Source organism: Bactrocera oleae, chromosome 3 (assembly GCF_042242935.1).
Source record: "Bactrocera oleae isolate idBacOlea1 chromosome 3, idBacOlea1, whole genome shotgun sequence".
Lineage (NCBI taxonomy): Eukaryota > Metazoa > Arthropoda > Insecta > Diptera > Tephritidae > Bactrocera > Bactrocera oleae.
Window position 1 is genome coordinate 76642214 of NC_091537.1, and position 21178 is coordinate 76663391.

The following is a 21178-nucleotide window of genomic DNA, read 5'->3' on the forward strand; positions in this document are numbered from 1 at the left end:
ATATTCTCCGACTCAACTGTTTAACTGTTTCTGCGCCTTTCAATATATTTAATATGTATTATTTTCTTAATTGTCTATGCCAAAATTCAGGTAAAGATACTTTATCTTAAATATTCTAAGTTGCACGTATATGAAGACGCAGGCGTGAACTAGCAATAGTAAACATAATGATAGATTGTACTGACACTATTTCATATTACTGTTGCACATATGTACATATGTACTAACTCATTATGTATTGTGTCACTTATGCAGTTCCCAATTCTTATGATATATATTTATATATGTATATGTATGTATCTAAATATATATAAATATATATAAATATATATAAAAATGTTTTTTTTTTGTTAAAGAAACTAAAACAACAATAATAAAAAGGTAATTAAAACAAAAAGTTGTTGGGAGCCAACAACACGCGGTGTTCCCAAGCGGTCCCCCATCTAAGTACTAACCGCGCCCGACGCTGCTTAATTTCGGTGATCGGACGAGAACCGATGTATTCAGCGTGGTATGGTCGTTGGCATACTAATTTCCTAGAATTTGCCACTTGAGTACGTTACGTTTCACGTAAGAAAAGTGTCTGCAAATGAGATTAGGACTACAACTGGGGTATCTTTTTTATTCCATCTTTATCACAGTATTCATCGAATATTCTCCGACTCAACTGTTTAACTGTTTCTGCGCCTTTCAATATATTTAATATGTATTATTTTCTTAATTGTCTATGCCAAAATTCAGGTAAAGATACTTTATCTTAAATATTCTAAGTTGCACGTATATGAAGACGCAGGCGTGAACTAGCAATAGTAAACATAATGATAGATTGTACTGACACTATTTCATATTACTGTTGCACATATGTACATATGTACTAACTCATTATGTATTGTGTCACTTATGCAGTTCCCAATTCTTATGATATATATTTATATATGTATATGTATGTATATAAATATATATAAATATATATAAAAATGTTTTTTTTTTTGTTAAAGAAACTAAAACAACAATAAAAAAAAGGTAATTAAAACAAAAAGTTGTTGGGAGCCAACAACACGCGGTGTTCCCAAGCGGTCCCCCATCTAAGTACTAACCGCGCCCTTATCCCGACGCTGCTTAATTTCGGTGATCGGACGAGAACCGATGTATTCAGCGTGGTATGGTCGTTGGCATACTAATTTCCTAGAATTTGCCACTTGAGTACGTTACGTTTCACGTAAGAAAAGTGTCTGCAAATGAGATTAGGACTACAACTGGGGTATCTTTTTTATTCCATCTTTATCACAGTATTCATCGAATATTCTCCGACTCAACTGTTTAACTGTTTCTGCGCCTTTCAATATATTTAATATGTATTATTTTCTTAATTGTCTATGCCAAAATTCAGGTAAAGATACTTTATCTTAAATATTCTAAGTTGCACGTATATGAAGACGCAGGCGTGAACTAGCAATAGTAAACATAATGATAGATTGTACTGACACTATTTCATATTACTGTTGCACATATGTACATATGTACTAACTCATTATGTATTGTGTCACTTATGCAGTTCCCAATTCTTATGATATATATTTATATATGTATATGTATGTATATAAATATATATAAATATATATAAAAATGTTTTTTTTTTGTTAAAGAAACTAAAACAACAATAATAAAAAGGTAATTAAAACAAAAAGTTGTTGGGAGCCAACAACACGCGGTGTTCCCAAGCGGTCCCCCATCTAAGTACTAACCGCGCCCTTATCCCGACGCTGCTTAATTTCGGTGATCGGACGAGAACCGATGTATTCAGCGTGGTATGGTCGTTGGCATACTAATTTCCTAGAATTTGCCACTTGAGTACGTTACGTTTCACGTAAGAAAAGTGTCTGCAAATGAGATTAGGACTACAACTGGGGTATCTTTTTTATTCCATCTTTATCACAGTATTCATCGAATATTCTCCGACTCAACTGTTTAACTGTTTCTGCGCCTTTCAATATATTTAATATGTATTATTTTCTTAATTGTCTATGCCAAAATTCAGGTAAAGATACTTTATCTTAAATATTCTAAGTTGCACGTATATGAAGACGCAGGCGTGAACTAGCAATAGTAAACATAATGATAGATTGTACTGACACTATTTCATATTACTGTTGCACATATGTACATATGTACTAACTCATTATGTATTGTGTCACTTATGCAGTTCCCAATTCTTATGATATATATTTATATATGTATATGTATGTATATAAATATATATAAATATATATAAAAATGTTTTTTTTTTGTTAAAGAAACTAAAACAACAATAATAAAAAGGTAATTAAAACAAAAAGTTGTTGGGAGCCAACAACACGCGGTGTTCCCAAGCGGTCCCCCATCTAAGTACTAACCGCGCCCTTATCCCGACGCTGCTTAATTTCGGTGATCGGACGAGAACCGATGTATTCAGCGTGGTATGGTCGTTGGCATACTAATTTCCTAGAATTTGCCACTTGAGTACGTTACGTTTCACGTAAGAAAAGTGTCTGCAAATGAGATTAGGACTACAACTGGGGTATCTTTTTTATTCCATCTTTATCACAGTATTCATCGAATATTCTCCGACTCAACTGTTTAACTGTTTCTGCGCCTTTCAATATATTTAATATGTATTATTTTCTTAATTGTCTATGCCAAAATTCAGGTAAAGATACTTTATCTTAAATATTCTAAGTTGCACGTATATGAAGACGCAGGCGTGAACTAGCAATAGTAAACATAATGATAGATTGTACTGACACTATTTCATATTACTGTTGCACATATGTACATATGTACTAACTCATTATGTATTGTGTCACTTATGCAGTTCCCAATTCTTATGATATATATTTATATATGTATATGTATGTATATAAATATATATAAATATATATAAAAATGTTTTTTTTTTTGTTAAAGAAACTAAAACAACAATAAAAAAAAGGTAATTAAAACAAAAAGTTGTTGGGAGCCAACAACACGCGGTGTTCCCAAGCGGTCCCCCATCTAAGTACTAACCGCGCCCGACGCTGCTTAATTTCGGTGATCGGACGAGAACCGATGTATTCAGCGTGGTATGGTCGTTGGCATACTAATTTCCTAGAATTTGCCACTTGAGTACGTTACGTTTCACGTAAGAAAAGTGTCTGCAAATGAGATTAGGACTACAACTGGGGTATCTTTTTTATTCCATCTTTATCACAGTATTCATCGAATATTCTCCGACTCAACTGTTTAACTGTTTCTGCGCCTTTCAATATATTTAATATGTATTATTTTCTTAATTGTCTATGCCAAAATTCAGGTAAAGATACTTTATCTTAAATATTCTAAGTTGCACGTATATGAAGACGCAGGCGTGAACTAGCAATAGTAAACATAATGATAGATTGTACTGACACTATTTCATATTACTGTTGCACATATGTACATATGTACTAACTCATTATGTATTGTGTCACTTATGCAGTTCCCAATTCTTATGATATATATTTATATATGTATATGTATGTATATAAATATATATAAATATATATAAAAATGTTTTTTTTTTGTTAAAGAAACTAAAACAACAATAATAAAAAGGTAATTAAAACAAAAAGTTGTTGGGAGCCAACAACACGCGGTGTTCCCAAGCGGTCCCCCATCTAAGTACTAACCGCGCCCTTATCCCGACGCTGCTTAATTTCGGTGATCGGACGAGAACCGATGTATTCAGCGTGGTATGGTCGTTGGCATACTAATTTCCTAGAATTTGCCACTTGAGTACGTTACGTTTCACGTAAGAAAAGTGTCTGCAAATGAGATTAGGACTACAACTGGGGTATCTTTTTTATTCCATCTTTATCACAGTATTCATCGAATATTCTCCGACTCAACTGTTTAACTGTTTCTGCGCCTTTCAATATATTTAATATGTATTATTTTCTTAATAGTCTATGCCAAAATTCAGGTAAAGATACTTTATCTTAAATATTCTAAGTTGCACGTATATGAAGACGCAGGCGTGAACTAGCAATAGTAAACATAATGATAGATTGTACTGACACTATTTCATATTACTGTTGCACATATGTACATATGTACTAACTCATTATGTATTGTGTCACTTATGCAGTTCCCAATTCCTATGATATATATTTATATATGTATATGTATGTATATAAATATATATAAATATATATAAAAATGTTTTTTTTTTTGTTAAAGAAACTAAAACAACAATAATAAAAAGGTAATTAAAACAAAAAGTTGTTGGGAGCCAACAACACGCGGTGTTCCCAAGCGGTCCCCCATCTAAGTACTAACCGCGCCCGACGCTGCTTAATTTCGGTGATCGGACGAGAACCGATGTATTCAGCGTGGTATGGTCGTTGGCATACTAATTTCCTAGAATTTGCCACTTGAGTACGTTACGTTTCACGTAAGAAAAGTGTCTGCAAATGAGATTAGGACTACAACTGGGGTATCTTTTTTATTCCATCTTTATCACAGTATTCATCGAATATTCTCCGACTCAACTGTTTAACTGTTTCTGCGCCTTTCAATATATTTAATATGTATTATTTTCTTAATTGTCTATGCCAAAATTCAGGTAAAGATACTTTATCTTAAATATTCTAAGTTGCACGTATATGAAGACGCAGGCGTGAACTAGCAATAGTAAACATAATGATAGATTGTACTGACACTATTTCATATTACTGTTGCACATATGTACATATGTACTAACTCATTATGTATTGTGTCACTTATGCAGTTCCCAATTCTTATGATATATATTTATATATGTATATGTATGTATCTAAATATATATAAATATATATAAAAATGTTTTTTTTTTTGTTAAAGAAACTAAAACAACAATAATAAAAAGGTAATTAAAACAAAAAGTTGTTGGGAGCCAACAACACGCGGTGTTCCCAAGCGGTCCCCCATCTAAGTACTAACCGCGCCCTTATCCCGACGCTGCTTAATTTCGGTGATCGGACGAGAACCGATGTATTCAGCGTGGTATGGTCGTTGGCATACTAATTTCCTAGAATTTGCCACTTGAGTACGTTACGTTTCACGTAAGAAAAGTGTCTGCAAATGAGATTAGGACTACAACTGGGGTATCTTTTTTATTCCATCTTTATCACAGTATTCATCGAATATTCTCCGACTCAACTGTTTAACTGTTTCTGCGCCTTTCAATATATTTAATATGTATTATTTTCTTAATTGTCTATGCCAAAATTCAGGTAAAGATACTTTATCTTAAATATTCTAAGTTGCACGTATATGAAGACGCAGGCGTGAACTAGCAATAGTAAACATAATGATAGATTGTACTGACACTATTTCATATTACTGTTGCACATATGTACATATGTACTAACTCATTATGTATTGTGTCACTTATGCAGTTCCCAATTCTTATGATATATATTTATATATGTATATGTATGTATATAAATATATATAAATATATATAAAAATGTTTTTTTTTTGTTAAAGAAACTAAAACAACAATAATAAAAAGGTAATTAAAACAAAAAGTTGTTGGGAGCCAACAACACGCGGTGTTCCCAAGCGGTCCCCCATCTAAGTACTAACCGCGCCCGACGCTGCTTAATTTCGGTGATCGGACGAGAACCGATGTATTCAGCGTGGTATGGTCGTTGGCATACTAATTTCCTAGAATTTGCCACTTGAGTACGTTACGTTTCACGTAAGAAAAGTGTCTGCAAATGAGATTAGGACTACAACTGGGGTATCTTTTTTATTCCATCTTTATCACAGTATTCATCGAATATTCTCCGACTCAACTGTTTAACTGTTTCTGCGCCTTTCAATATATTTAATATGTATTATTTTCTTAATTGTCTATGCCAAAATTCAGGTAAAGATACTTTATCTTAAATATTCTAAGTTGCACGTATATGAAGACGCAGGCGTGAACTAGCAATAGTAAACATAATGATAGATTGTACTGACACTATTTCATATTACTGTTGCACATATGTACATATGTACTAACTCATTATGTATTGTGTCACTTATGCAGTTCCCAATTCTTATGATATATATTTATATATGTATATGTATGTATATAAATATATATAAATATATATAAAAATGTTTTTTTTTTTGTTAAAGAAACTAAAACAACAATAAAAAAAAGGTAATTAAAACAAAAAGTTGTTGGGAGCCAACAACACGCGGTGTTCCCAAGCGGTCCCCCATCTAAGTACTAACCGCGCCCGACGCTGCTTAATTTCGGTGATCGGACGAGAACCGATGTATTCAGCGTGGTATGGTCGTTGGCATACTAATTTCCTAGAATTTGCCACTTGAGTACGTTACGTTTCACGTAAGAAAAGTGTCTGCAAATGAGATTAGGACTACAACTGGGGTATCTTTTTTATTCCATCTTTATCACAGTATTCATCGAATATTCTCCGACTCAACTGTTTAACTGTTTCTGCGCCTTTCAATATATTTAATATGTATTATTTTCTTAATTGTCTATGCCAAAATTCAGGTAAAGATACTTTATCTTAAATATTCTAAGTTGCACGTATATGAAGACGCAGGCGTGAACTAGCAATAGTAAACATAATGATAGATTGTACTGACACTATTTCATATTACTGTTGCACATATGTACATATGTACTAACTCATTATGTATTGTGTCACTTATGCAGTTCCCAATTCTTATGATATATATTTATATATGTATATGTATGTATATAAATATATATAAATATATATAAAAATGTTTTTTTTTTGTTAAAGAAACTAAAACAACAATAATAAAAAGGTAATTAAAACAAAAAGTTGTTGGGAGCCAACAACACGCGGTGTTCCCAAGCGGTCCCCCATCTAAGTACTAACCGCGCCCTTATCCCGACGCTGCTTAATTTCGGTGATCGGACGAGAACCGATGTATTCAGCGTGGTATGGTCGTTGGCATACTAATTTCCTAGAATTTGCCACTTGAGTACGTTACGTTTCACGTAAGAAAAGTGTCTGCAAATGAGATTAGGACTACAACTGGGGTATCTTTTTTATTCCATCTTTATCACAGTATTCATCGAATATTCTCCGACTCAACTGTTTAACTGTTTCTGCGCCTTTCAATATATTTAATATGTATTATTTTCTTAATTGTCTATGCCAAAATTCAGGTAAAGATACTTTATCTTAAATATTCTAAGTTGCACGTATATGAAGACGCAGGCGTGAACTAGCAATAGTAAACATAATGATAGATTGTACTGACACTATTTCATATTACTGTTGCACATATGTACATATGTACTAACTCATTATGTATTGTGTCACTTATGCAGTTCCCAATTCTTATGATATATATTTATATATGTATATGTATGTATATAAATATATATAAATATATGTATATGTATGTATATAAATATATATAAATATATATAAAAATGTTTTTTTTTTTTGTTAAAGAAACTAAAACAACAATAAAAAAAAGGTAATTAAAACAAAAAGTTGTTGGGAGCCAACAACACGCGGTGTTCCCAAGCGGTCCCCCATCTAAGTACTAACCGCGCCCGACGCTGCTTAATTTCGGTGATCGGACGAGAACCGATGTATTCAGCGTGGTATGGTCGTTGGCATACTAATTTCCTAGAATTTGCCACTTGAGTACGTTACGTTTCACGTAAGAAAAGTGTCTGCAAATGAGATTAGGACTACAACTGGGGTATCTTTTTTATTCCATCTTTATCACAGTATTCATCGAATATTCTCCGACTCAACTGTTTAACTGTTTCTGCGCCTTTCAATATATTTAATATGTATTATTTTCTTAATTGTCTATGCCAAAATTCAGGTAAAGATACTTTATCTTAAATATTCTAAGTTGCACGTATATGAAGACGCAGGCGTGAACTAGCAATAGTAAACATAATGATAGATTGTACTGACACTATTTCATATTACTGTTGCACATATGTACATATGTACTAACTCATTATGTATTGTGTCACTTATGCAGTTCCCAATTCTTATGATATATATTTATATATGTATATGTATGTATATAAATATATATAAATATATATAAAAATGTTTTTTTTTTGTTAAAGAAACTAAAACAACAATAATAAAAAGGTAATTAAAACAAAAAGTTGTTGGGAGCCAACAACACGCGGTGTTCCCAAGCGGTCCCCCATCTAAGTACTAACCGCGCCCTTATCCCGACGCTGCTTAATTTCGGTGATCGGACGAGAACCGATGTATTCAGCGTGGTATGGTCGTTGGCATACTAATTTCCTAGAATTTGCCACTTGAGTACGTTACGTTTCACGTAAGAAAAGTGTCTGCAAATGAGATTAGGACTACAACTGGGGTATCTTTTTTATTCCATCTTTATCACAGTATTCATCGAATATTCTCCGACTCAACTGTTTAACTGTTTCTGCGCCTTTCAATATATTTAATATGTATTATTTTCTTAATAGTCTATGCCAAAATTCAGGTAAAGATACTTTATCTTAAATATTCTAAGTTGCACGTATATGAAGACGCAGGCGTGAACTAGCAATAGTAAACATAATGATAGATTGTACTGACACTATTTCATATTACTGTTGCACATATGTACATATGTACTAACTCATTATGTATTGTGTCACTTATGCAGTTCCCAATTCCTATGATATATATTTATATATGTATATGTATGTATATAAATATATATAAATATATATAAAAATGTTTTTTTTTTTGTTAAAGAAACTAAAACAACAATAATAAAAAGGTAATTAAAACAAAAAGTTGTTGGGAGCCAACAACACGCGGTGTTCCCAAGCGGTCCCCCATCTAAGTACTAACCGCGCCCGACGCTGCTTAATTTCGGTGATCGGACGAGAACCGATGTATTCAGCGTGGTATGGTCGTTGGCATACTAATTTCCTAGAATTTGCCACTTGAGTACGTTACGTTTCACGTAAGAAAAGTGTCTGCAAATGAGATTAGGACTACAACTGGGGTATCTTTTTTATTCCATCTTTATCACAGTATTCATCGAATATTCTCCGACTCAACTGTTTAACTGTTTCTGCGCCTTTCAATATATTTAATATGTATTATTTTCTTAATTGTCTATGCCAAAATTCAGGTAAAGATACTTTATCTTAAATATTCTAAGTTGCACGTATATGAAGACGCAGGCGTGAACTAGCAATAGTAAACATAATGATAGATTGTACTGACACTATTTCATATTACTGTTGCACATATGTACATATGTACTAACTCATTATGTATTGTGTCACTTATGCAGTTCCCAATTCTTATGATATATATTTATATATGTATATGTATGTATCTAAATATATATAAATATATATAAAAATGTTTTTTTTTTTGTTAAAGAAACTAAAACAACAATAATAAAAAGGTAATTAAAACAAAAAGTTGTTGGGAGCCAACAACACGCGGTGTTCCCAAGCGGTCCCCCATCTAAGTACTAACCGCGCCCTTATCCCGACGCTGCTTAATTTCGGTGATCGGACGAGAACCGATGTATTCAGCGTGGTATGGTCGTTGGCATACTAATTTCCTAGAATTTGCCACTTGAGTACGTTACGTTTCACGTAAGAAAAGTGTCTGCAAATGAGATTAGGACTACAACTGGGGTATCTTTTTTATTCCATCTTTATCACAGTATTCATCGAATATTCTCCGACTCAACTGTTTAACTGTTTCTGCGCCTTTCAATATATTTAATATGTATTATTTTCTTAATTGTCTATGCCAAAATTCAGGTAAAGATACTTTATCTTAAATATTCTAAGTTGCACGTATATGAAGACGCAGGCGTGAACTAGCAATAGTAAACATAATGATAGATTGTACTGACACTATTTCATATTACTGTTGCACATATGTACATATGTACTAACTCATTATGTATTGTGTCACTTATGCAGTTCCCAATTCTTATGATATATATTTATATATGTATATGTATGTATATAAATATATATAAATATATATAAAAATGTTTTTTTTTTTGTTAAAGAAACTAAAACAACAATAATAAAAAGGTAATTAAAACAAAAAGTTGTTGGGAGCCAACAACACGCGGTGTTCCCAAGCGGTCCCCCATCTAAGTACTAACCGCGCCCGACGCTGCTTAATTTCGGTGATCGGACGAGAACCGATGTATTCAGCGTGGTATGGTCGTTGGCATACTAATTTCCTAGAATTTGCCACTTGAGTACGTTACGTTTCACGTAAGAAAAGTGTCTGCAAATGAGATTAGGACTACAACTGGGGTATCTTTTTTATTCCATCTTTATCACAGTATTCATCGAATATTCTCCGACTCAACTGTTTAACTGTTTCTGCGCCTTTCAATATATTTAATATGTATTATTTTCTTAATTGTCTATGCCAAAATTCAGGTAAAGATACTTTATCTTAAATATTCTAAGTTGCACGTATATGAAGACGCAGGCGTGAACTAGCAATAGTAAACATAATGATAGATTGTACTGACACTATTTCATATTACTGTTGCACATATGTACATATGTACTAACTCATTATGTATTGTGTCACTTATGCAGTTCCCAATTCTTATGATATATATTTATATATGTATATGTATGTATATAAATATATATAAATATATATAAAAATGTTTTTTTTTTGTTAAAGAAACTAAAACAACAATAATAAAAAGGTAATTAAAACAAAAAGTTGTTGGGAGCCAACAACACGCGGTGTTCCCAAGCGGTCCCCCATCTAAGTACTAACCGCGCCCTTATCCCGACGCTGCTTAATTTCGGTGATCGGACGAGAACCGATGTATTCAGCGTGGTATGGTCGTTGGCATACTAATTTCCTAGAATTTGCCACTTGAGTACGTTACGTTTCACGTAAGAAAAGTGTCTGCAAATGAGATTAGGACTACAACTGGGGTATCTTTTTTATTCCATCTTTATCACAGTATTCATCGAATATTCTCCGACTCAACTGTTTAACTGTTTCTGCGCCTTTCAATATATTTAATATGTATTATTTTCTTAATAGTCTATGCCAAAATTCAGGTAAAGATACTTTATCTTAAATATTCTAAGTTGCACGTATATGAAGACGCAGGCGTGAACTAGCAATAGTAAACATAATGATAGATTGTACTGACACTATTTCATATTACTGTTGCACATATGTACATATGTACTAACTCATTATGTATTGTGTCACTTATGCAGTTCCCAATTCCTATGATATATATTTATATATGTATATGTATGTATATAAATATATATAAATATATATAAAAATGTTTTTTTTTTTTGTTAAAGAAACTAAAACAACAATAATAAAAAGGTAATTAAAACAAAAAGTTGTTGGGAGCCAACAACACGCGGTGTTCCCAAGCGGTCCCCCATCTAAGTACTAACCGCGCCCGACGCTGCTTAATTTCGGTGATCGGACGAGAACCGATGTATTCAGCGTGGTATGGTCGTTGGCATACTAATTTCCTAGAATTTGCCACTTGAGTACGTTACGTTTCACGTAAGAAAAGTGTCTGCAAATGAGATTAGGACTACAACTGGGGTATCTTTTTTATTCCATCTTTATCACAGTATTCATCGAATATTCTCCGACTCAACTGTTTAACTGTTTCTGCGCCTTTCAATATATTTAATATGTATTATTTTCTTAATTGTCTATGCCAAAATTCAGGTAAAGATACTTTATCTTAAATATTCTAAGTTGCACGTATATGAAGACGCAGGCGTGAACTAGCAATAGTAAACATAATGATAGATTGTACTGACACTATTTCATATTACTGTTGCACATATGTACATATGTACTAACTCATTATGTATTGTGTCACTTATGCAGTTCCCAATTCTTATGATATATATTTATATATGTATATGTATGTATCTAAATATATATAAATATATATAAAAATGTTTTTTTTTTTGTTAAAGAAACTAAAACAACAATAATAAAAAGGTAATTAAAACAAAAAGTTGTTGGGAGCCAACAACACGCGGTGTTCCCAAGCGGTCCCCCATCTAAGTACTAACCGCGCCCGACGCTGCTTAATTTCGGTGATCGGACGAGAACCGATGTATTCAGCGTGGTATGGTCGTTGGCATACTAATTTCCTAGAATTTGCCACTTGAGTACGTTACGTTTCACGTAAGAAAAGTGTCTGCAAATGAGATTAGGACTACAACTGGGGTATCTTTTTTATTCCATCTTTATCACAGTATTCATCGAATATTCTCCGACTCAACTGTTTAACTGTTTCTGCGCCTTTCAATATATTTAATATGTATTATTTTCTTAATTGTCTATGCCAAAATTCAGGTAAAGATACTTTATCTTAAATATTCTAAGTTGCACGTATATGAAGACGCAGGCGTGAACTAGCAATAGTAAACATAATGATAGATTGTACTGACACTATTTCATATTACTGTTGCACATATGTACATATGTACTAACTCATTATGTATTGTGTCACTTATGCAGTTCCCAATTCTTATGATATATATTTATATATGTATATGTATGTATATAAATATATATAAAAATGTTTTTTTTTTTGTTAAAGAAACTAAAACAACAATAATAAAAAGGTAATTAAAACAAAAAGTTGTTGGGAGCCAACAACACGCGGTGTTCCCAAGCGGTCCCCCATCTAAGTACTAACCGCGCCCGACGCTGCTTAATTTCGGTGATCGGACGAGAACCGATGTATTCAGCGTGGTATGGTCGTTGGCATACTAATTTCCTAGAATTTGCCACTTGAGTACGTTACGTTTCACGTAAGAAAAGTGTCTGCAAATGAGATTAGGACTACAACTGGGGTATCTTTTTTATTCCATCTTTATCACAGTATTCATCGAATATTCTCCGACTCAACTGTTTAACTGTTTCTGCGCCTTTCAATATATTTAATATGTATTATTTTCTTAATTGTCTATGCCAAAATTCAGGTAAAGATACTTTATCTTAAATATTCTAAGTTGCACGTATATGAAGACGCAGGCGTGAACTAGCAATAGTAAACATAATGATAGATTGTACTGACACTATTTCATATTACTGTTGCACATATGTACATATGTACTAACTCATTATGTATTGTGTCACTTATGCAGTTCCCAATTCTTATGATATATATTTATATATGTATATGTATGTATATAAATATATATAAATATATATAAAAATGTTTTTTTTTTGTTAAAGAAACTAAAACAACAATAATAAAAAGGTAATTAAAACAAAAAGTTGTTGGGAGCCAACAACACGCGGTGTTCCCAAGCGGTCCCCCATCTAAGTACTAACCGCGCCCGACGCTGCTTAATTTCGGTGATCGGACGAGAACCGATGTATTCAGCGTGGTATGGTCGTTGGCATACTAATTTCCTAGAATTTGCCACTTGAGTACGTTACGTTTCACGTAAGAAAAGTGTCTGCAAATGAGATTAGGACTACAACTGGGGTATCTTTTTTATTCCATCTTTATCACAGTATTCATCGAATATTCTCCGACTCAACTGTTTAACTGTTTCTGCGCCTTTCAATATATTTAATATGTATTATTTTCTTAATTGTCTATGCCAAAATTCAGGTAAAGATACTTTATCTTAAATATTCTAAGTTGCACGTATATGAAGACGCAGGCGTGAACTAGCAATAGTAAACATAATGATAGATTGTACTGACACTATTTCATATTACTGTTGCACATATGTACATATGTACTAACTCATTATGTATTGTGTCACTTATGCAGTTCCCAATTCTTATGATATATATTTATATATGTATATGTATGTATATAAATATATATAAATATATATAAAAATGTTTTTTTTTTTGTTAAAGAAACTAAAACAACAATAAAAAAAAGGTAATTAAAACAAAAAGTTGTTGGGAGCCAACAACACGCGGTGTTCCCAAGCGGTCCCCCATCTAAGTACTAACCGCGCCCGACGCTGCTTAATTTCGGTGATCGGACGAGAACCGATGTATTCAGCGTGGTATGGTCGTTGGCATACTAATTTCCTAGAATTTGCCACTTGAGTACGTTACGTTTCACGTAAGAAAAGTGTCTGCAAATGAGATTAGGACTACAACTGGGGTATCTTTTTTATTCCATCTTTATCACAGTATTCATCGAATATTCTCCGACTCAACTGTTTAACTGTTTCTGCGCCTTTCAATATATTTAATATGTATTATTTTCTTAATTGTCTATGCCAAAATTCAGGTAAAGATACTTTATCTTAAATATTCTAAGTTGCACGTATATGAAGACGCAGGCGTGAACTAGCAATAGTAAACATAATGATAGATTGTACTGACACTATTTCATATTACTGTTGCACATATGTACATATGTACTAACTCATTATGTATTGTGTCACTTATGCAGTTCCCAATTCTTATGATATATATTTATATATGTATATGTATGTATATAAATATATATAAATATATATAAAAATGTTTTTTTTTTGTTAAAGAAACTAAAACAACAATAATAAAAAGGTAATTAAAACAAAAAGTTGTTGGGAGCCAACAACACGCGGTGTTCCCAAGCGGTCCCCCATCTAAGTACTAACCGCGCCCTTATCCCGACGCTGCTTAATTTCGGTGATCGGACGAGAACCGATGTATTCAGCGTGGTATGGTCGTTGGCATACTAATTTCCTAGAATTTGCCACTTGAGTACGTTACGTTTCACGTAAGAAAAGTGTCTGCAAATGAGATTAGGACTACAACTGGGGTATCTTTTTTATTCCATCTTTATCACAGTATTCATCGAATATTCTCCGACTCAACTGTTTAACTGTTTCTGCGCCTTTCAATATATTTAATATGTATTATTTTCTTAATAGTCTATGCCAAAATTCAGGTAAAGATACTTTATCTTAAATATTCTAAGTTGCACGTATATGAAGACGCAGGCGTGAACTAGCAATAGTAAACATAATGATAGATTGTACTGACACTATTTCATATTACTGTTGCACATATGTACATATGTACTAACTCATTATGTATTGTGTCACTTATGCAGTTCCCAATTCCTATGATATATATTTATATATGTATATGTATGTATATAAATATATATAAATATATATAAAAATGTTTTTTTTTTTGTTAAAGAAACTAAAACAACAATAATAAAAAGGTAATTAAAACAAAAAGTTGTTGGGAGCCAACAACACGCGGTGTTCCCAAGCGGTCCCCCATCTAAGTACTAACCGCGCCCGACGCTGCTTAATTTCGGTGATCGGACGAGAACCGATGTATTCAGCGTGGTATGGTCGTTGGCATACTAATTTCCTAGAATTTGCCACTTGAGTACGTTACGTTTCACGTAAGAAAAGTGTCTGCAAATGAGATTAGGACTACAACTGGGGTATCTTTTTTATTCCATCTTTATCACAGTATTCATCGAATATTCTCCGACTCAACTGTTTAACTGTTTCTGCGCCTTTCAATATATTTAATATGTATTATTTTCTTAATTGTCTATGCCAAAATTCAGGTAAAGATACTTTATCTTAAATATTCTAAGTTGCACGTATATGAAGACGCAGGCGTGAACTAGCAATAGTAAACATAATGATAGATTGTACTGACACTATTTCATATTACTGTTGCACATATGTACTTATGTACTAACTCATTATGTATTGTGTCACTTATGCAGTTCCCAATTCTTATGATATATATTTATATATGTATATGTATGTATCTAAATATATATAAATATATATAAAAATGTTTTTTTTTTTGTTAAAGAAACTAAAACAACAATAATAAAAAGGTAATTAAAACAAAAAGTTGTTGGGAGCCAACAACACGCGGTGTTCCCAAGCGGTCCCCCATCTAAGTACTAACCGCGCCCGACGCTGCTTAATTTCGGTGATCGGACGAGAACCGATGTATTCAGCGTGGTATGGTCGTTGGCATACTAATTTCCTAGAATTTGCCACTTGAGTACGTTACGTTTCACGTAAGAAAAGTGTCTGCAAATGAGATTAGGACTACAACTGGGGTATCTTTTTTATTCCATCTTTATCACAGTATTCATCGAATATTCTCCGACTCAACTGTTTAACTGTTTCTGCGCCTTTCAATATATTTAATATGTATTATTTTCTTAATTGTCTATGCCAAAATTCAGGTAAAGATACTTTATCTTAAATATTCTAAGTTGCACGTATATGAAGACGCAGGCGTGAACTAGCAATAGTAAACATAATGATAGATTGTACTGACACTATTTCATATTACTGTTGCACATATGTACATATGTACTAACTCATTATGTATTGTGTCACTTATGCAGTTCCCAATTCTTATGATATATATTTATATATGTATATGTATGTATATAAATATATATAAATATATATAAAAATGTTTTTTTTTTTGTTAAAGAAACTAAAACAACAATAATAAAAAGGTAATTAAAACAAAAAGTTGTTGGGAGCCAACAACACGCGGTGTTCCCAAGCGGTCCCCCATCTAAGTACTAACCGCGCCCGACGCTGCTTAATTTCGGTGATCGGACGAGAACCGATGTATTCAGCGTGGTATGGTCGTTGGCATACTAATTTCCTAGAATTTGCCACTTGAGTACGTTACGTTTCACGTAAGAAAAGTGTCTGCAAATGAGATTAGGACTACAACTGGGGTATCTTTTTTATTCCATCTTTATCACAGTATTCATCGAATATTCTCCGACTCAACTGTTTAACTGTTTCTGCGCCTTTCAATATATTTAATATGTATTATTTTCTTAATTGTCTATGCCAAAATTCAGGTAAAGATACTTTATCTTAAATATTCTAAGTTGCACGTATATGAAGACGCAGGCGTGAACTAGCAATAGTAAACATAATGATAGATTGTACTGACACTATTTCATATTACTGTTGCACATATGTACATATGTACTAACTCATTATGTATTGTGTCACTTATGCAGTTCCCAATTCTTATGATATATATTTATATATGTATATGTATGTATATAAATATATATAAATATATATAAAAATGTTTTTTTTTGTTAAAGAAACTAAAACAACAATAATAAAAAGGTAATTAAAACAAAAAGTTGTTGGGAGCCAACAACACGCGGTGTTCCCAAGCGGTCCCCCATCTAAGTACTAACCGCGCCCTTATCCCGACGCTGCTTAATTTCGGTGATCGGACGAGAACCGATGTATTCAGCGTGGTATGGTCGTTGGCATACTAATTTCCTAGAATTTGCCACTTGAGTACGTTACGTTTCACGTAAGAAAAGTGTCTGCAAATGAGATTAGGACTACAACTGGGGTATCTTTTTTATTCCATCTTTATCACAGTATTCATCGAATATTCTCCGACTCAACTGTTTAACTGTTTCTGCGCCTTTCAATATATTTAATATGTATTATTTTCTTAATAGTCTATGCCAAAATTCAGGTAAAGATACTTTATCTTAAATATTCTAAGTTGCACGTATATGAAGACGCAGGCGTGAACTAGCAATAGTAAACATAATGATAGATTGTACTGACACTATTTCATATTACTGTTGCACATATGTACATATGTACTAACTCATTATGTATTGTGTCACTTATGCAGTTCCCAATTCCTATGATATATATTTATATATGTATATGTATGTATATAAATATATATAAATATATATAAAAATGTTTTTTTTTTTGTTAAAGAAACTAAAACAACAATAATAAAAAGGTAATTAAAACAAAAAGTTGTTGGGAGCCAACAACACGCGGTGTTCCCAAGCGGTCCCCCATCTAAGTACTAACCGCGCCCGACGCTGCTTAATTTCGGTGATCGGACGAGAACCGATGTATTCAGCGTGGTATGGTCGTTGGCATACTAATTTCCTAGAATTTGCCACTTGAGTACGTTACGTTTCACGTAAGAAAAGTGTCTGCAAATGAGATTAGGACTACAACTGGGGTATCTTTTTTATTCCATCTTTATCACAGTATTCATCGAATATTCTCCGACTCAACTGTTTAACTGTTTCTGCGCCTTTCAATATATTTAATATGTATTATTTTCTTAATTGTCTATGCCAAAATTCAGGTAAAGATACTTTATCTTAAATATTCTAAGTTGCACGTATATGAAGACGCAGGCGTGAACTAGCAATAGTAAACATAATGATAGATTGTACTGACACTATTTCATATTACTGTTGCACATATGTACATATGTACTAACTCATTATGTATTGTGTCACTTATGCAGTTCCCAATTCTTATGATATATATTTATATATGTATATGTATGTATCTAAATATATATAAATATATATAAAAATGTTTTTTTTTTGTTAAAGAAACTAAAACAACAATAATAAAAAGGTAATTAAAACAAAAAGTTGTTGGGAGCCAACAACACGCGGTGTTCCCAAGCGGTCCCCCATCTAAGTACTAACCGCGCCCGACGCTGCTTAATTTCGGTGATCGGACGAGAACCGATGTATTCAGCGTGGTATGGTCGTTGGCATACTAATTTCCTAGAATTTGCCACTTGAGTACGTTACGTTTCACGTAAGAAAAGTGTCTGCAAATGAGATTAGGACTACAACTGGGGTATCTTTTTTATTCCATCTTTATCACAGTATTCATCGAATATTCTCCGACTCAACTGTTTAACTGTTTCTGCGCCTTTCAATATATTTAATATGTATTATTTTCTTAATTGTCTATGCCAAAATTCAGGTAAAGATACTTTATCTTAAATATTCTAAGTTGCACGTATATGAAGACGCAGGCGTGAACTAGCAATAGTAAACATAATGATAGATTGTACTGACACTATTTCATATTACTGTTGCACATATGTACATATGTACTAACTCATTATGTATTGTGTCACTTATGCAGTTCCCAATTCTTATGATATATATTTATATATGTATATGTATGTATATAAATATATATAAATATATATAAAAATGTTTTTTTTTTTGTTAAAGAAACTAAAACAACAATAATAAAAAGGTAATTAAAACAAAAAGTTGTTGGGAGCCAACAACACGCGGTGTTCCCAAGCGGTCCCCCATCTAAGTACTAACCGCGCCCGACGCTGCTTAATTTCGGTGATCGGACGAGAACCGATGTATTCAGCGTGGTATGGTCGTTGGCATACTAATTTCCTAGAATTTGCCACTTGAGTACGTTACGTTTCACGTAAGAAAAGTGTCTGCAAATGAGATTAGGACTACAACTGGGGTATCTTTTTTATTCCATCTTTATCACAGTATTCATCGAATATTCTCCGACTCAACTGTTTAACTGTTTCTGCGCCTTTCAATATATTTAATATGTATTATTTTCTTAATTGTCTATGCCAAAATTCAGGTAAAGATACTTTATCTTAAATATTCTAAGTTGCACGTATATGAAGACGCAGGCGTGAACTAGCAATAGTAAACATAATGATAGATTGTACTGACACTATTTCATATTACTGTTGCACATATGTACATATGTACTAACTCATTATGTATTGTGTCACTTATGCAGTTCCCAATTCTTATGATATATATTTATATATGTATATGTATGTATATAAATATATATAAATATATATAAAAATGTTTTTTTTTTGTTAAAGAAACTAAAACAACAATAATAAAAAGGTAATTAAAACAAAAAGTTGTTGGGAGCCAACAACACGCGGTGTTCCCAAGCGGTCCCCCATCTAAGTACTAACCGCGCCCTTATCCCGACGCTGCTTAATTTCGGTGATCGGACGAGAACCGATGTATTCAGCGTGGTATGGTCGTTGGCATACTAATTTCCTAGAATTTGCCACTTGAGTACGTTACGTTTCACGTAAGAAAAGTGTCTGCAAATGAGATTAGGACTACAACTGGGGTATCTTTTTTATTCCATCTTTATCACAGTATTCATCGAATATTCTCCGACTCAACTGTTTAACTGTTTCTGCGCCTTTCAATATATTTAATATGTATTATTTTCTTAATAGTCTATGCCAAAATTCAGGTAAAGATACTTTATCTTAAATATTCTAAGTTGCACGTATATGAAGACGCAGGCGTGAACTAGCAATAGTAAACATAATGATAGATTGTACTGACACTATTTCATATTACTGTTGCACATATGTACATATGTACTAACTCATTATGTATTGTGTCACTTATGCAGTTCCCAATTCCTATGATATATATTTATATATGTATATGTATGTATATAAATATATATAAATATATATAAAAATGTTTTTTTTTTTGTTAAAGAAACTAAAACAACAATAATAAAAAGGTAATTAAAACAAAAAGTTGTTGGGAGCCAACAACACGCGGTGTTCCCAAGCGGTCCCCCATCTAAGTACTAACCGCGCCCTTATCCCGACGCTGCTTAATTTCGGTGATCGGACGAGAACCGATGTATTCAGCGTGGTATGGTCGTTGGCATACTAATTTCCTAGAATTTGCCACTTGAGTACGTTACGTTTCACGTAAGAAAAGTGTCTGCAAATGAGATTAGGACTACAACTGGGGTATCTTTTTTATTCCATCTTTATCACAGTATTCATCGAATATTCTCCGACTCAACTGTTTAACTGTTTCTGCGCCTTTCAATATATTTAATATGTATTATTTTCTTAATTGTCTATGCCAAAATTCAGGTAAAGATACTTTATCTTAAATATTCTAAGTTGCACGTATATGAAGACGCAGGCGTGAACTAGCAATAGTAAACATAATGATAGATTGTACTGACACTATTTCATATTACTGTTGCACATATGTACATATGTACTAACTCATTATGTATTGTGTCACTTATGCAGTTCCCAATTCTTATGATATATATTTATATATGTATATGTATGTATCTAAATATATATAAATATATATAAAAATGTTTTTTTTTTGTTAAAGAAACTAAAACAACAATAATAAAAAGGTAATTAAAACAAAAAGTTGTTGGGAGCCAACAACACGCGGTGTTCCCAAGCGGTCCCCCATCTAAGTACTAACCGCGCCCGACGCTGCTTAATTTCGGTGATCGGACGAGAACCGATGTATTCAGCGTGGTATGGTCGTTGGCATACTA

General features: G+C 32.9%; 1 protein-coding gene, 20 non-coding genes and 13 pseudogenes across 21 annotated transcripts in view; 1 reads left to right on the top strand and 33 right to left on the bottom strand.

Moving 5' to 3' along the window:
* Nucleotides 1-21178, top strand: part of mib2 (mind bomb 2) — a 260282-nt gene that overhangs the window by 43680 nt on the left and 195424 nt on the right. The window lies entirely within an intron of this gene.
* LOC138856795 (5S ribosomal RNA) lies at nt 407-525 on the bottom strand. Its single transcript, XR_011395781.1, has one exon. It is a non-coding gene; the product is annotated as a 5S ribosomal RNA (ribosomal RNA).
* Nucleotides 1049-1174, bottom strand: LOC138856572 (5S ribosomal RNA; annotated as a pseudogene).
* Nucleotides 1697-1822, bottom strand: LOC138856573 (5S ribosomal RNA; annotated as a pseudogene).
* On the bottom strand, nt 2345-2470 carry LOC138856574 (5S ribosomal RNA; annotated as a pseudogene).
* On the bottom strand, nt 2994-3112 carry LOC138856806 (5S ribosomal RNA). Its single transcript, XR_011395782.1, has one exon. It is a non-coding gene; the product is annotated as a 5S ribosomal RNA (ribosomal RNA).
* Nucleotides 3635-3760, bottom strand: LOC138856575 (5S ribosomal RNA; annotated as a pseudogene).
* Nucleotides 4284-4402, bottom strand: LOC138856818 (5S ribosomal RNA). The gene has a single exon (XR_011395784.1). It is a non-coding gene; the product is annotated as a 5S ribosomal RNA (ribosomal RNA).
* LOC138856576 (5S ribosomal RNA) lies at nt 4926-5051 on the bottom strand (annotated as a pseudogene).
* LOC138856829 (5S ribosomal RNA) lies at nt 5574-5692 on the bottom strand. Its single transcript, XR_011395785.1, has one exon. It is a non-coding gene; the product is annotated as a 5S ribosomal RNA (ribosomal RNA).
* LOC138856832 (5S ribosomal RNA) lies at nt 6216-6334 on the bottom strand. The gene has a single exon (XR_011395786.1). It is a non-coding gene; the product is annotated as a 5S ribosomal RNA (ribosomal RNA).
* Nucleotides 6857-6982, bottom strand: LOC138856577 (5S ribosomal RNA; annotated as a pseudogene).
* Nucleotides 7541-7659, bottom strand: LOC138856833 (5S ribosomal RNA). Its single transcript, XR_011395787.1, has one exon. It is a non-coding gene; the product is annotated as a 5S ribosomal RNA (ribosomal RNA).
* Nucleotides 8182-8307, bottom strand: LOC138856578 (5S ribosomal RNA; annotated as a pseudogene).
* On the bottom strand, nt 8831-8949 carry LOC138856834 (5S ribosomal RNA). The gene has a single exon (XR_011395788.1). It is a non-coding gene; the product is annotated as a 5S ribosomal RNA (ribosomal RNA).
* LOC138856579 (5S ribosomal RNA) lies at nt 9473-9598 on the bottom strand (annotated as a pseudogene).
* Nucleotides 10122-10240, bottom strand: LOC138856835 (5S ribosomal RNA). Its single transcript, XR_011395789.1, has one exon. It is a non-coding gene; the product is annotated as a 5S ribosomal RNA (ribosomal RNA).
* LOC138856580 (5S ribosomal RNA) lies at nt 10763-10888 on the bottom strand (annotated as a pseudogene).
* Nucleotides 11413-11531, bottom strand: LOC138856836 (5S ribosomal RNA). The gene has a single exon (XR_011395790.1). It is a non-coding gene; the product is annotated as a 5S ribosomal RNA (ribosomal RNA).
* On the bottom strand, nt 12055-12173 carry LOC138856837 (5S ribosomal RNA). Its single transcript, XR_011395791.1, has one exon. It is a non-coding gene; the product is annotated as a 5S ribosomal RNA (ribosomal RNA).
* On the bottom strand, nt 12687-12805 carry LOC138856838 (5S ribosomal RNA). Its single transcript, XR_011395792.1, has one exon. It is a non-coding gene; the product is annotated as a 5S ribosomal RNA (ribosomal RNA).
* On the bottom strand, nt 13328-13446 carry LOC138856839 (5S ribosomal RNA). Its single transcript, XR_011395793.1, has one exon. It is a non-coding gene; the product is annotated as a 5S ribosomal RNA (ribosomal RNA).
* On the bottom strand, nt 13970-14088 carry LOC138856841 (5S ribosomal RNA). Its single transcript, XR_011395795.1, has one exon. It is a non-coding gene; the product is annotated as a 5S ribosomal RNA (ribosomal RNA).
* On the bottom strand, nt 14611-14736 carry LOC138856582 (5S ribosomal RNA; annotated as a pseudogene).
* LOC138856842 (5S ribosomal RNA) lies at nt 15260-15378 on the bottom strand. The gene has a single exon (XR_011395796.1). It is a non-coding gene; the product is annotated as a 5S ribosomal RNA (ribosomal RNA).
* Nucleotides 15902-16020, bottom strand: LOC138856843 (5S ribosomal RNA). The gene has a single exon (XR_011395797.1). It is a non-coding gene; the product is annotated as a 5S ribosomal RNA (ribosomal RNA).
* On the bottom strand, nt 16544-16662 carry LOC138856844 (5S ribosomal RNA). The gene has a single exon (XR_011395798.1). It is a non-coding gene; the product is annotated as a 5S ribosomal RNA (ribosomal RNA).
* On the bottom strand, nt 17184-17309 carry LOC138856583 (5S ribosomal RNA; annotated as a pseudogene).
* LOC138856845 (5S ribosomal RNA) lies at nt 17833-17951 on the bottom strand. Its single transcript, XR_011395799.1, has one exon. It is a non-coding gene; the product is annotated as a 5S ribosomal RNA (ribosomal RNA).
* Nucleotides 18474-18592, bottom strand: LOC138856477 (5S ribosomal RNA). Its single transcript, XR_011395693.1, has one exon. It is a non-coding gene; the product is annotated as a 5S ribosomal RNA (ribosomal RNA).
* Nucleotides 19116-19234, bottom strand: LOC138856478 (5S ribosomal RNA). Its single transcript, XR_011395694.1, has one exon. It is a non-coding gene; the product is annotated as a 5S ribosomal RNA (ribosomal RNA).
* Nucleotides 19757-19882, bottom strand: LOC138856584 (5S ribosomal RNA; annotated as a pseudogene).
* LOC138856585 (5S ribosomal RNA) lies at nt 20406-20531 on the bottom strand (annotated as a pseudogene).
* On the bottom strand, nt 21054-21172 carry LOC138856479 (5S ribosomal RNA). Its single transcript, XR_011395695.1, has one exon. It is a non-coding gene; the product is annotated as a 5S ribosomal RNA (ribosomal RNA).